The sequence below is a fragment of the Protopterus annectens genome, chromosome 3.part1, assembly GCF_019279795.1.
Source record: "Protopterus annectens isolate FY-2018-M chromosome 3.part1, PAN1.0, whole genome shotgun sequence".
In the NCBI taxonomy this organism is placed as follows: Eukaryota; Metazoa; Chordata; order Ceratodontiformes; family Protopteridae; genus Protopterus; species Protopterus annectens.
Window position 1 is genome coordinate 47,150,995 of NC_056732.1, and position 16,076 is coordinate 47,167,070.

Consider the following 16,076-nt stretch of genomic DNA (forward strand, 5'->3'; position numbering starts at 1 on the left):
GCCAAGAATTTTGTCCATGTTCCCACAAAGTCAGCACCTGTTTCCCCTGTTCAGCAAGGACACAAATGGGATCCGAGGGGTGTATTTTCTGTTTCCCATCCAGTCATCCAGGTTCCTCAAAGAGGGCTAGAGAGGTACTCTGCTTAACATGGAGATGGAGACTATGCCACAGATGGGGGATTCTCTGGGACACAAATATATCCTGCCAACAAGTTCTTTTAATGTCACAGACCAGGTTTTGGCCTTGCATGCAGGTTGCCTGAATGGATTTTAACTTATGGATATGCAGCAACTCCATCTGAGATGGCCTTGTATGCCAGACACAGGTCACCTCTGAGCAGTCTGTATGAGAATGAGTAGAGGGACAGGGCTTTTAGCCTATCTGTATGGGACAGGTGTTTGAGACCTTGGATTTTCATGGTCAGGAACCTCTGTGGTCTCTCCAGCTGCTGCATGTGCTTGGCAAGGTACATGTCAAAGGGGGCATTGTACTTGATAATGGGTCTGATAAGGGAGGAGTACAGGGAAGTTATAACCCTCCTTGTTCCTGGATGAAATACCCTTAGTTATGAGGTGGGGCATATAGAAAGACTTCCATACAACAGAGGCAAGGTGGTGGTCAAAAGTCAGGTTGCTATCAACCTGGGTAGCCAAGTCCCTCACAACTGCTTGTGTGCTTAGTACATCGTTATTAATGTGATAATTAGTGGGGATATCATTTTCCCCAAAAGGGATACTGATGCATTTATTGGCATTCAGTTTGAGGCCATGCTCCTGGCACCAATCATTAGTTTGGGTAAGGCCCTCTTGGAGGATGTTCACATCACTAGCGGAATTTAAGATGGTGCCCAGCTTGCAGTCATCTGTGAACTTGGTCAGCCACAGGCCACTGGTTTTGGCTTGCATCTCAGAAAAGTATATCCCAAACAGAAGAAGACCCAAGAGTGATCCTTGGGGTACACTACTTATTACAGGTCTACAACTAGAGGTGGCTTCCCCTATTTTGACTGAATGGGCTCTATCAGTGAGCCAATTAGTTACCCATCCGGTAAGATACGGGTTGATGCCTAGCTGGGAGAGTTAATCTATTACGCCCGAGTGGGGAATAGTGTCAAAGGCTTTGGCTAGGTCAGGGTAGGCGGTGTGCACCATCTCCCCCTCATCCACGGCTTTGATAACTGATTCAAAGAAGTTGACCAAGTTTAATAAACAGGATCTCCCTTTGACAAAATCAAACTGTGTGGGGTCCAGCATTTGGAAGTTGCCAGTGTCCTTGTTTATAAGGTCCACGATAATGCATTCCATGGCCTTGCAGATCAAGCTAGTTAGGCTGATGGGCGTATAATTGCCTGGGTCAGTGGACATTCCACCTTTGTGTAGAGGGATGACAGTGGCTGTCCTCCACTCAGCTGGGACAAAGCCAGTGCTCAGGCTTTTGCTGAACAGGGTGCCTAATGCCTGAATTCATGTAGGATGCAGCCAGGGATGTTATTGGGTGCCATGGAGACTGTATTTTTTGCCTTTGAGAGGGCATTAAAGACCTGCTTCCTGGTGATGAGGGGAGGGGGGCAGTGCTGGGGATGTCATGGTTTACTGATGGGAGGGGACAGGGGAGTGCGGTTTTCACTGAACCTGTCTACAAGCAGGTTGGCTATATCTACATCTACATAAGAGTAACAGTTTTGACCCCCATCTGAACATCACTGTAATTGATTTGATGATGAACGTAAGACACTGGGAAAGTGCGTCAGTTCTGAAGGAGGAGCAGCAAGCAATGGCAAATTATGGTGTCTCAGTTGCTGATTTTCAATATGAAAACAGAATATTCAGGATGACCACTTTGAAGAATCATCTCTACTCTTCATAAAAATGGACAGACTGTACAATCTAAACCACATGCAGCTTTGTGGAATGCTCACTACAGAATCATACTGAATTTGCTCATTTGTCTGGGACTAAGTTAACCCAGACACTGGGGATGCACAAGCCAGTGCATTTCTTTGTGCCGGTCCCAAGCCCGGATAAATGGGGAGGGTTGCGTCAGGAAGGGCATCCGGCGTAAAAATTCTGCCACATAACTTATGGTAAGAAAACTTCATATTTCCATACCGGATCAGTCGATGCCAGGGTTAACGACCGCCACCAGTACTGTTAGCCAACAGGGTGCTGGCGGAAATTGGGCTACTGCTGGCTGAAGGAGAAGAGGAGGAAGGTTAGGAGTGTAGCAGTGAGGGTAGGAACTTTGAATGTTGGCAGTATGACTGGTATAGGGAGAGAGCTAGCTGATATGATGGAGAGAAGGAAGGTTGATATATTGTGCATGCAAGAGACCAGATGGAGGGGAAGTAAGGCCAAGTGTATAGGAGGCGGGTTCAAATTGTTCTATCATGGTATGGATGGCAGGAGAAATGGGGTAGGGGTTATACTAAAGGAACAATATGCCAAGAGTGTTTTAGACGTGAAGAGAGTGTCTGACAGAGTGATGTTTATGAAGCTCGAAATTGATGGTGTAATGATGAATGTTGTTAGTGCATATGCTCCACAGGTTGGGTGTGCGATGGATGAGAAAGAGAAATTTTGGAGCGAGTTGGATGAAGTTGTGGTGAGTGCACCCAAGGGTGAGAGACTAGTGATTGGAGCGGACTTTAATGGGCATGTTGGTGAAGTGAACAGAGGGTATGAGGAAGTGATGGGTAGGTATGGTGTTAAGGAGAGGAATGCAGAAGGTCAGATGATTGTGGATTTTGTGAAAAGAATGGACATGGCTGTGGTGAATACGTATTTTAAGAAGAGGGAGGAGCATAGGGTGATGTACAAGAGTGGAGGAAGATGCACACAGGTGGATTATATCCTATGTAGGAGGGCCAGTCTGAAGGAGATTGGAGACTGTAAAGTAGTGGCAGGGGAAAGTGTAGTTAAGCAGCATAGAATGGTGGTCTGTAAGATGACGTTGGTGATCAAGAAGAGGAGGAGGAGTGTGAAAGGAGTGCCAAGGATTAAATGGTGGAAGTTAAAAAAGGGTGATTGTGAAGTGGAGTTTAGGGAAGAGTTAAGACAGGCACTGGGAGGCAGTGGAGAGTTACCGAATAGCTGGGTAACTACAGCAGAACTAGTAAGGGAGACTGCCAGAAAGGTGCTTGGTGTGATATCTGGACAGAGGAAGGAGGACAAGGAGACCTGGTGGTGGAATGAGGAAGTACAGGAGAGTATACAGAGGAAGAGGCTGGCGAAGAAGAAGTGGCATTGTCAAAGAGATGAAGAAAGTAGACGTGTACAAGGACAACAAAAATCAAAAAGTCGACAAAGCAGCTGAACATAAAAATAGATCAAAAAACTGCTCAAGGCTTGGAAAATACGAAACACGTTTATGTTTCTTAAAAGATCGTGAAGCATATGTTTTATAATGTTTGTTATTGTAATGTACTCAATTATGCCTATTCTACAGTGCATAATGATGAATGAAGAGTTTGCTTTTTGTAAAGGGCTCTTTAATTATGTTTTTACACTATGCAATTGATTAATTGATTTTAATTGTGTGCAGTATTTAAATGAATGCTTGATGTAACATTCCTTTTGGTTCTGAAGAAGTTTTTTACGAAAGCGTTGAATAAAGTGGAAGTTACGCTAGTCCGTGGTTTCGTATTTTCCAAGCCTTGAGCAGTTTTTTGATCTATGACCCACAAGAGGAGAAAACATACTTGATCTCATCATCACGAACATGGGAGCACAATGTTCAACACCGGAAGTATACCCCTCACTGGTGAGATCAGATCACAAACTAATCTCGCTGGAGGTCCTCATCCCACCCCCACCTGAAATAAAAAAGACCACAGTAAAGAACTTCTCGAAAGCCGACTTCACACTTCTAAAGACTAGTGTGGTCTCCTTTAAGGCCCCCGAGCCGGCGGAAAACAGTACTCAAGCCGCTGAATCACTTACAAATGCCTTCTACCAGCACCTGCAGGACTGCATGGATAAGGCAATCCCAAGCAAAACAAAGACTTTTGTACCAAAGGCAAGCGTCCAGTCTGGTGGACCCCAGCCATAAACAAACTCTACAACAAAAGGAGGAAGCTACTACAAGAGAGAGCAAAATCCTTAAAAGGTAAGACACCCTTGATCACTATAAGTAAAAACTAAGAGCTCTCATAAAATCATCCAAAGCAAATTTTGAGAGAAAAATAGCTAAAGACTCAAAAGACAATCATAAGGCCTTCTTTAGCTATGTTAGAAACCTGGGAGGAAACTCCCAGATATGCTCAGAACTAGTTCAAAATGATGTGAAGATTACTGATCCTACAGACATTGCCAACATACTGGCTGACAGGTTCAGTGCAAACTTCTCCCCGTCCCCAAAAGGAGAGATATCTATACCAAGCGATTGCACCCCCCAAACATCTCCAACGCCCAAGTGAGAACTGCTCTCTCCAAAGCAAAAAACACAGCATCCATGGGACTTGATGGTGTCCCCGGCTGTGTGCTCCACGAACTCAATGAGGAACTAAACCCACAGCTAGGACAGCTGTTTAATCATAGTCTTACCTCTGGATACGTACCCAGGGAGTGGCGCACTGCAACTGTGGTCCCACTTCACAAAGGCGGTGCCTCCACCGACCCTGGAAATTACCGCCCATTAGCTTGACAAGCCTTATCTGCAAAGCCATGGAGAGGATCATAATGCACCTCATAAATAAAGACATAGGTAATTTGCAGACTTTGGATCCATCCCAGTTTGGCTTTGTCAAAGGCAGATCATGCCTTCTAAACTTGGTTGACGTTTTCAAAACAGTCACCAAAGCCATTGATGAGGGAAAGGCAGTCCATACAGCCTACCTCGATCTGGCGAAGGCCTTCGATACAATACCCCACTCAGGTATCATTGAAAAACTCATCAGCTTAAATGTTAACCCATACATCACAAGATGGGTTGCAAACTGGCTGAGTGACAGAACCCACAGGGTCAGAGTTGCTGGCGCCATGTCAGACTCAAAGCCTGTCACAAGTGGTGTACCACAGGGCTCAGTCCTGGGCCCACTCTTGTTTGGCATCTACTTTTCCAAGTACAAGCAAACACAGGAGGGTTATGGCTGACAAAGTTTGCAGATGACTGCAAACTGGGCCATAGTAGAAAACACATCTGACACAGATATCCTTCAGAAGGGTCTCACAGAAACGGATAACTGGTGCCAGAGCCATGGCCTAAAATTAAATGCCAAAAAATGCATAGTCATACCCTTCGGGAAAAACAAGGTTACCCCTAGCTACCAAATAGGTGGCAATCCACTGAGCACAGAAGAAGTTATCAGGGACCTGGGGACCCAGGTTGATAGTAGTCTGTCATTCGACACCCATGTAGCTAAAGTAGTTAGGAAGACCTTCTACATTGCCCACCTTATCATGAAGGGATTCTCATCTAGATCAACGGAGGTCATAGTCTCGCTATACTCATCACTCATCAGACCAATGATTGAGTACAATGCCCCATTCGAATGTATCTGACCCGACACTTGCAGCAGCTGGAGAGGCCACAAAGATCCTCACCAAAAGGATAAAGGGTCTCAAACATCTGTCCTATGCTGCCCGACTGAAAGAACTCCAGCTCTATTCAGTCGCCACCGCTTGCTCAGAGGTGACCTTTGCCTAACATACAAGGCCATGTCAAACCCAGATTTGATGAATATGCTTCACCTCAAAAAATCTAGATCCGTCAGAGCCACAAGGGCAGGAGACTTAAACCTCAACACGGCTATTAATAGGACGTGCTGGAGGGATAGATTCATCACCCAAAGACTCCCTATGCTGTGGAACAAAATCCCGGTATATGTGAGGCAGAGCACCTCACTGGCCTTGTTCAAGAGAAATCTTGACCAATGGATGGGAGATCGCAGATATACCCCAGGGATTACCTCAGTGTCACTGCTCGACAGAGGCACAGCAAAATAATGGGTATAGTTCCCCATACTAAAGGGGTGGCGTAAGCCACAAAACTATGGGCTAGGCTTGTAAATGCCCTCGGGCAGATACCTAGTATGAACCTATGAACCTATGAACCTATGAGTATAAGGAGATGAGGCGCATGGCAAAGAGAGAGGTGGTGAAAGCTAAGGATAAGGCAATATGGAGAGTTGTATGAGAGATTGGACACTAAAGAGGGAGAAAAGGTCCTGTACCGATTGGCTAGACAGAGGGACAGAGCTGGGAAAGATGTGCAGCAAGTAAGGGTGATAAAGGATAGGGAGGGAAAGGTACTCACAAGAGAGGAGAGTGTGTTGAGTAGATGGAAAGAGTATTTTGAGAGGCTGATGAATGAAGAGACTGAGAGAGAGAGAAGGTTGGATGATGTGGGGATAGTGAATCAGGAAGTGAAACAGATTAGCAAGGAGGAAGTAAGGGCAGCTATGAAGAGGATGAAGAATGGAAAGGCTGTTGGCCCAGATGACATCTCAATGGAAGCATGGAGGTGTTTAGGAGAAATGGCAGTGGAGTTTTTAACTAGATTGTTTAATGAAATTTTGGAAAGTCAGAGGATGCCTGAGGAGTGGAGAAAGTGATTTGGTACCTATCTAAGAATAAGGGTGATGTGCAGAGCTGCAGTAACTACAGAGGGATAAAATTGATCAGTCACAGCTTGAAGTTATGGGAGAGAGTAGTAGAAGCTAGGTTAAGAAGGGAGGTGATGATTAGTGATCAGCAGTATGGTTTCATGCTAGGAAAGAGCACTACGGATGTGATGTTTGCTCTGAGAGTGTTATTGGAGAAATACAGAGAAGGTCAGAAGGAGATGCATTGTAGGCTTGGAGAAAGCATATGACAAGGTGCCTAGAGAAGAGTTGTGGTATTGTATGAGGAAGTCGGGAGTGGCAGAGAAGTATGTAAGAGTGGTACAGGATATGTACGAGGGTAGTGTGACAGTGGTGAGGACTGCAGTGGGAGTGACAGATCCGTTTAAGGTGGAGGTGGGATTACATCAAAGATCAGCTCTGAGTCCTTTCTTATTTGCAGTGGTGATGGACAGGTTGACAGATGAGATCAGACAGGAGGCCCCGTGGACTATGATGTTTGCAGATGACATTGTGATCTGTAGTGAGAGTAGGAATCAGGTTGAGGAGACTCTGGAGAATTGGAGATATGCTCTAGAGAGCAGAGGAATGAAGGTCAGCAGGGCTAAGACAGAATATATGTGTGTAAATGACAGGGAGGGTAGAGGAATGGTGAGGATGCAGGGAGTAGAGTTGGTAAATCTGGACGAGTTTAAGTACTTGGGATCAACAGTTCAGAGTAATGGTGAATGTGGAAGAGAGGTGAAGAAGAGAGAGTACAGGCAGGGTGGAATGGGTGGAGAAGAGTGTCAGGAGTGATTTGTGACAGACGGGTACCAGTAAGAGTGAAAGGGAAGGTCTACAAGACAGTAGTGAGACCAGCTATGTTATATGGGTTGGAGACGGTGGCATTGACAAAAAGGCAGGAGTCAGAGCTGGATGTGGCAGAGTTAACTATGTTAAGATTTGCACTCGGTGTGGCTAGGATGGATAGGATTAGGATTCAGTACATTAGAGGGTCAGCTCATGTTGGACAGTTTCGAGACAAAGCAAGAGAGACGATATTGCGTTGGTTTGGACATGTGCTGAGGAGGGATGATGGGTATATTGGGGAAAAAGATGCTAAGGATGGAGCTGCCAGGTAAGAGGAAAAGAGGAAGGCTTAAGATAAGGTTTATGGACATGGTGAGAGAGGACATGCAGGCGGTTGGTGTGACAGAGCAAGATGCAGAGGATAGGAAGAAATGGAAAGAGATGATTCGCTGTGGCGACCCCTAACGGGAAAAGCCAAAAGATGATAATGATGTCTGGGACTAAGTTCTCCTCCATTCAGTAAGAAAAAGTGTTCATGCCTATTTTAAAAGGCTTTAAAACAACAGTTCTCTGGTCTCCATGTCTTTCAAGTATACAGGTTCAGGAAACACAAACCTGCAACCTTCCAGTCACATTTCTACATAATTCTTAATTCAGCTGCTTTGCTACTCCCTGGGGGACCAATTTAATGAGCATGACCAAGTCGAACTTCCCAATCTTTGTTTTCCATGGGAAATTATTGCCAGTGCAGTTTCTATATGTATGGGGCAGAAAGATTCCTTTCTTTTGGAAAATTCTCCCTTCAACATTGTGCAACTCAAGCTGGTACATGTAAATTCTGGGGTGAAGGAGACTGGACTCCCTGCCAAAAATATTAAGTTTTTTGTTTTTCCTGGGTTGACTTTGAGCATTTTGTTCTGGGAGTTGCTTCCTTATGGAGTTGTCACTCAACACATAGTAGAAACTATTTTATGACCAGAGAATATATCCAGCAAATGACAACCAAATTAAGTGCAACAGGAGACTTTATTAAATCATAAACATTGATTAGTATCCTGATGCACAGAACTTGGACATGAATTATTCACAGTAGAAGCTTTAGAGGATTACTAAAGACTTTACAACCTTTGTTAGTTTAAATCTGTGCAGCAGTGAAGGCTACTTTTTCCATCTGCTTTAAAAGATGCATTGGTGATGCTTATGCTTATGACATCATAATTCATGCTGAATTATTTGTTCAGCTTCAAGCTGATCTCAGACTTTGTCCATATGATAAAAGCTAACAAGTTGGAAACGATGCAGCTACAGACTTGCCTAATCACCAGGCCGTGTTTAAGCCTCTCCAGTCCAGCTTCAGATTAAAAAAAAAAAAGACTCCCCAGGAGCTTGGACAGGTTGAGGTACACACCACGACCTTTCTGGTGCAGCGCTGTTGTGTTTTTCATTTCCCCTCATGAAGACAGCTCTGGAAGGGTATATAACACTTGGAAGTATCTAAGCTGTAATGTGAGAATCTCAGAGCTCTGAACATTTACTTTGTCCCTCATTCTGTATTTACACATTGCTTTTGGGGATTGCTGCAAGAAATGTTGGATGGGTTTGCATTAATATGCCTAGCTGCAGACATACTTTAAACATGACTGACCTGACACTATCTTGCTGTTTAACAAATGTTTGGATGAAATCTGGTGAAAAAGACGCAGGTTAGTACTGAATTCTAGTAGAATGAAGACATTCCCAAGGAATCCACACAATCAAGCAAGCTACATTAGGGATATTTCAAATGACTGCATTTTAGGTAGCCTGAGGGTGGAATCTACCTGGAGTTCTTAAGGCTGAATTAATTGTAATGGTCTGAGTATCTGACGCATTCCAAACCTGCTTCACCATTTTGTGGACATCTCCAAATTTTGGAATTTGCTAGTGCTCACTGTTTAGTAAGCTCACATTTTGGATTATTCTTTTAACCTTCTCCTAGGACCACAAAGGAGAGAGGTTCATTTTACACAACAATACAAGGCCAATATTTGGTTTGCAGTGACCTTGTGCCCGCTTTCCAGGATTACCTCTGTATTTTCTTCCACATTGTGATCCTAAGCAAATAGAGAACTATCTGTACAAGGAAATTCCTACATCACTACACCTCAGGCCAAGATCAACACTTGGACAATGAAGGGTTGTTAGACATTTCAAGAAAAATGACAAAGTATTAGATTAGACTAGACTAGACTAGACTAGATTAGATTAGATTAGATTAGATTAGATTAGATTAGAAATAGGAGCTTTTGTTGTTCTCAGACTTTGAAATTTTCCTCCTCACTGGATAGATAGGATTCCATTTGCTACTCTCAAAAACTACTTTGCTTTTCAGGATTTTTGAGTTTTCACATGCATCAATCATTTGCTTGTGAGGTATTTTTAAACATTTTGCTGATGCAGCTGTTTAACAGCATTTCATAATTTTCTAAAATATGTAGTATACTGTGTAAGAAAGCATTCTCAAAGATGAAACTAGAAACATGAAAATGTAACCTTTACTGACAGGAATTCTTAATTGTTAGACCCCTGAGGAATTTGATGAATTTATGTAATATAAATCTAGTAAAATCTTCATTTATGAAAGCAATGTAATTTGATCTACTTTTGCTGGATAGTGTAAAATCTAATAAATTCATTACAATGCATTACATGGCCATAACATGGAGGGTCTATGGAATAGGTACGTGAAAATGTTAGTACATTTTTGACATTTGTTTTTACCCCCTTGTCCTCTCAGGGTTGGGTTTACCACAGCCAAATGTTTAGAAGAAGCACTTCATAAAAACAGCTGTAGTAACTGCACAATTACTACTCTGCTTACAGCTATCATGTGTTAAATGTTTTGCAGAGGTCATCATGTACTACCCCGCCATTTATTGCTTTTGTGTAGTATTTAGCTTTCTAGTCCCTTAAAGGCAAAAAAGAAAAAAATGTGCAACTTCCATGTTTTCATAGAATCTGTCAGCTGACAAGGTTTAATCCTCCTAATGCTGCAGTTCCTCGTTAGCGGATAAAAGGCTTGCAACAACCAGTCAGCTGCTTTGCAAAACAGGTGGGGAGACCCTACTGAACTTGCACTCTGGCACCCCCTCCACAAACCAAGAGACTGGGAACCATGTTGGTACAGTGGTGCTACAGTCAGGCATGTCACAAGACATGCAAATCAAAGGATATCTTTCTTTATGGTTTGCGGCCTCACCAAAGGCTCAGATCAGTCGAATGGTGGCAATAATAAACACACTGCCAATTACTTCAGGGGCAGTGCAGGAAGGAAGGTGGGTATATTTGAAATTTTATAAATCCCAGTCATAAGTCAACTAGACCACTGCAGGGTAAATGCAGGGAAAGTATACAGCCAGGGCAGAAATGGTCAGTAGCTTAGTAATGATTAAAACCATCTGTCTTGGTCAAATCACCTCTTGTAAGTCAGCCAGGGGGTGTAATACACTCTGGTTGATGAACCATTGATAGTGACTTAAGTATCAACTATGACAGTCGCGCAGAGGAAGAGGAGAGCTATGAGTTATATTCGCTAAAGTGTTACATAATTAAAGGTCAGGTCTGAAAATGGCAGCCTAAGAAAACATCTTTTAGTGATGTAGTTAACTATAAACTGGGAGAGTAAAACTTTATTGTTGTTGAAAAGACCAAACATAAATCCTTTGACTAAACATATCTGAATATTGTGCCGATTATTAAATCTTTCAGTGTTACTTTAACTTCATGGTGGATACGTTTCCTTGAGGATTTTGGAGGGTAAGGGACTGGTAGACCTGCACTGAACATACAAATGTTCCCATTTTCACCTTAGCAAGGCAGCTAATTCAGATTCTCTAATGTTCATCCAGCCCTTTCATTTTTGCACAGGTCAGTGAAATTAGCCCAAGTAAAATGGCTAAAAACAAGGTCCTGTTCAGACTTGCTCATGTAGCTATTCATCAGATGAAAAGAAAAGTTGTGTAAAATCTTATGATGACCATAGATGACCTTCCTCTTCCGTGTTGCAGTATTCCACATATGGGTTTACTCCTCTTGCTTTGCATACGTCCGGCCAGTATGCAAAAGTTTTCAGCCCCCAAATGGTGTGTGGGACATTTGCCATGGCTTAGGGAATGTGGGCCATAAAAGTGATGTCTGCACACACCAGTCCTCAGAAAGTACAGTTGTGTACACTTGCCATAAATGTAGATGTTTGAGTGTCTTCACTGTTGCAGTCATGACTGTAGGGTTCTCCCCTGCCGGCAGGCAGTCCTCAGTCGGCCAGAATCCCAAAGTCTGGGTCCGGCGTCAGCTGCTCAGCCATGCTCCCTGACGTCAGAGCGCCAGGAGTACAAAGCTGGCAGCCGATGCCATGTTCTCCAGTTTTTCTTGCCCCAGATGTCAGGTGTTTCAAAATAAGTAAAATCCCATACCCTTTGCAAATACACCTCAGAAGAAGGGTGAAGAAGGGAACCACACAAAAGAAAAAATAAGAGGGGACAGGAGGGAGGGTAACCCAGACTGCAACAGTGAAGACACTCCAACATCTACATTTATGGTAAGTGTACACAACTGTACTATGTTCATCGTGTTTCACTGTTGCAGTCATGACTGTAGGGGTGAATCCCAAAGCAGAATAAAAGGGAGGTGGTCATAAAGTAGAGGGGGTGGCTAAAAGGCCCTGGAAGACTGCAGAAGCAAAGCCTGCCCTAGACTTAGAGTAGAGAGGTAGATTGTAGTGCTTAGAAAAAAATATGCACTGAACTCCAAGTTGCAGCTTCCAAAATGTCTTTGGTAGGAACTCCCCTGAGGAAGGCAGCTGAAGTGGCAGCAGCTCTGGTAGAGTGAGACCTTATACTCCCTGGGATTTGCTTTCCATGGTGTAAATAACAAAATCTGATTCCATGAGCAATCCATTTAGAAATGGTCTGTTTTGAAATGGCTTTACCTTGGGAACTTGAAGCATAAGAAACAAACAATTGTTCTGATTTCCTGATGTCCTTGGGTTCTGTCCAGGTAAAAACGTAGTTGTCTGTGTACATCCAAGGAATGAAAGATCCTTTCCCCCCTATTTTGAGGACTGGGGAAAAAAAGTTGGCAGGTGAATAGTTTGATTTAAAGCCACTTTGGAAACCACCTTAGGCATGAAAGTAGGATTAGTCCTTAAAGACACCCTGTCTTGGTGAAAAAGAATATAAGGTTCCACAGCCATGAGAGCTTGCAACTCCGAAACTCTCCTGGCAGAGGTCAGAGCTAACAGGAGGATGGCTGTCTTCCAAGATAAAAACTTGATGTCAGATGTGGCAGCAGGCTCAAAAGGAGGTAAGGTGAGTTTTTCCAAAACATAGTTGAGATCCCAGGCAGGAATGGGTGGAGATCTAGGGGGCCTTAAGTTCTTAGCTCCTCTGAGAAATGGTCTCATGAGCTGGTGGGAAAAGATTGGAATTTGTAACCTCTTGAAACCACATCCAGAACCCACTTGTCTTGGGTTACATGAGTCCAATTTAGGTGAAAAAGAGAAAGTTTTCCTCTGAGAGGGGCTTCCAGGCAAGAAGTTCCTGCAGCCCAACAGAGGGAGTCATTGAGCCTGTTTTCTATAAGCTTGCGACCTGTCCTCTCCTCCCCTAGGGGTGGAAGCAGTCCACTGTCTTGGTCTATAAGAGGCTTGCGTTTGGGGCCTTCCTCGGGAGCGTCTGTATCTACCCCTCTGAGGCCTGTCTGAATTGGGAAAGGACCAATTTTTAGTAGGCCAATTCCTACTAAATCTGGGTGGCTGTACTTGTAAGAAATCTTTAACAGTTTGCATGGATTTTGCCTTGTCCTCCATCTTCTTTATCACCTCTTCAGCCTTAGGTCCAAACAAAACATTATGCTGAACAGGAGCATCCAATAACTTAGCTTTTACTTGATCTGGCAAGTTTTGTTCCTTTAACCAAGCATGCCTTCTAATGACTGTGCCAGAGGCAGCAGCCCTACAAGAAGCCTCCAAGGCATCAAAACCACAGTGTAAACCGTGCTTCCCTACTTGTTCAGTGGCATGCATTAAGTCATGTAATTCCTTATCTGCACAAGCGGAAATGGAAGTTAGCTTTCGTTTCAAAACAGACAGAAGAAATTGCTGGTATTTCAGCATATGAAATTGACAGCTTAAAGCCCTAATAGATAAAGTGTCAGAAGTGTACACTTTTTTGCCCCATCTTTCTAAAGATCTGGAATCCTTCTCAGTGGGAATGTTTTTTTTAGCAGAAGCGGCCTTAACCCCCTTAGGACCCTGAGAAATGGTTTCAGGATCAGCAGTAGGATACTTGTATAAAAACTGGTGGGAATCAGGAACCCTGTAATATCTGTCTGGCTTAACAGGAGCTGGTGGAAAAGAGTCAGGAGTTAAGTTAGCCTCCGAAAAAGCATCATCCACAATATCCAAAATAGGAGGGATAGCCAGGGGTCTATGTTGGGGAAGAAGAAGAAAATCCCTAAGTCTTTTCTTAGATTCAGAGTACTCCTGTCCTTCCCAGTGAAAATGTTCCCTCATTTCATGTAAAGTTTCCCCAAAAGAAAAATCCTCAGGGGGAGAAGCTGATGGAATGGATTCCTCAGCATCAGAATCCTCATAAGGAGGGAAAGAATAATCCTGGTCAGAAGAAGAAACTGAAGAAACAGAAGCCTGATCAGAGGAGTCATAATACAATTCCTGCCTTGGCCTTTTATCTGGAGGGGGATGTGAACCCCTAAATCATAGTAAGCAAGTCCTCCGCCATCTTAAGTAACTGTTTCCGAGACTTGGGTCCCGGATCAGAAGAGGCCTGGGCTGTAGTCTTTGATTTGGAAGGAGTCTTTGCCTTTGTCTTTGGCTTTGCCTTTATCAGAAGCTGAGTAGGCCTGAAAACCCCTTCGAAAGCCGGTACCTGCACAGCGGCTCCGGACCCATCCGAAGGAGCATTGTCCGAAGGTCCTGCAAGTGAAATATTCAAAGGCCTAGTTTGGCTCCTCGTGGGAGTCCATTTTGGCCATCGGTTCCGAAATGGCCAACGACAGGGGCTGCAAAAGTGCCTCACTGATGACGGCTGAACCTGAAGCTGGCTCTGCTTGTACAATATCATCTGATTTGGACCTTGGAGGCCTGTCTTTATCCTTGCGTCGTTTGTGAACTCCAGTAGCCAGAAGCGTGTCCCTACCGAAGTAATGAAATGCAAACTCGTACCTTCGTTTAATCGTACATTGATTAAATCTAGCAAAAAACAGACAACTAGCTACGTCGTGGTCAGGGCCTAAGCAAGGAATACAGTAAGAATGAAAATCCTTATGAGGTATTTGCTTCCCACATGAAATACAATTATTAACTTTTTCAAACATCAGACTGGAGCAAGAAAAAAAGTTTCCCCAACGGGGTACTTAGCTTTGAGTAGGAGAAGAAAGTCTTCAGACTGAAGTACGTTTCGAAAAAATTGTCAGGAGTCAGCCGACCGGCACTTGCGAACTGCTATCACCGCATGGCAAGAAAGACTGGAGAACATGGCGTCGGCTGCCAGCTTTGTACTCCAGGCGCTCTGACGTCAGGGAGCATGGCTGAGCAGCCGACGCCGGACCCAGACTTTGGGATTCTGGCCGACAGAGGAATGCCTGCCAGCAGGGGAGAACCCTACAGTCATGACTGCAACAGTGAAACATGATGAACATCTGGAAGCCCAGTCAAAGCCCATCCTAGGAGGGCAATACCCATCCTGTGCCACCCAGAAAGGGAAATGCAACCTAACAAGAGGGGAAGGAGGGTGGGAAGGAATACTGCAATATGGAAGAGAAGGACATCTATGGTTATGGTAAGATTTTGCACAACCATTTTATGTCCTGTTGTTCTCATGTTGCAGTATTCTACATGTGGGTGAGTGCCAAAGCTCACTGTGAGTGGGGAGGTGGTCTAGAGGCGGCCTTCAGGAATCCGTGAAGGATAGCCCTGGCAAACCCTGCTCTAGCTCTAGAAAAGTGGTCTAGCTTGTAATGCTTGGTAAAGGTGTGTACCGATGACCAAGTAGCTGCTTCTGTAATGGTAGACATATCGAGGACCTTGAAGGCTCCAGAGGAGGCCATAGCCCTGGTGGAGTGCACTTTAAGAGTAACCTGCAGAGATTTTCCATGGTATAGGTAGCAGAAGGTGATGGCCTTAGAAATTCAGACAGAAATGGTCTGTTTGGTCACTGCCTTCCCCAGGAGCCTGGGGTGGAAGGAGACAAAATGTTGGTCAGCCTGTCTGATGGGCCTGGTTTTATGCAGATAAAACCTGAGTTGTCTGTGAATATCTAGGGAGTTGAGTACTCTCTCACCGTCTCCCTGTGGGTTAGGGAAGAAGGTAGGTGGATGGCCTGATTGAGGAACAGGTCATTCACCACCTTTGGCATGAAGGAAGGGTTAGTTCTAACAGCAACCCTGCCACTGTGGAAAACTAGGAAGGGAGGGATGGCCATAAGGGCTTGTAGCTCTGATACTCTTCTGGCTGAGGTCAAGGCTACTAAACACCGTTTTCCAAGTACAATGTTTTAGGGAGGCTTTGTCTGCGGGCTCAGGATGGAGGAAGTGTAAGCTTTTCCAAAACATGGTTAAAATCCCATGGTGGTGGAGATGGTTTCCTAGGGGTCAGAGGTGAAGTACCCCTTTGAGAAAAAGCTTAGCTGGGACTCTGGATGCTAGAGAGGGATTCAGAGGGAGGCATGC

General features: G+C 44.3%; 1 protein-coding gene across 3 annotated transcripts in view; it reads right to left on the bottom strand.

The window, feature by feature from the left end:
• Nucleotides 1–16,076, bottom strand: part of ESRP1 (epithelial splicing regulatory protein 1) — a 627,793-nt gene that overhangs the window by 6,680 nt on the left and 605,037 nt on the right. The gene's annotated exons all lie outside the window — the stretch shown is intronic.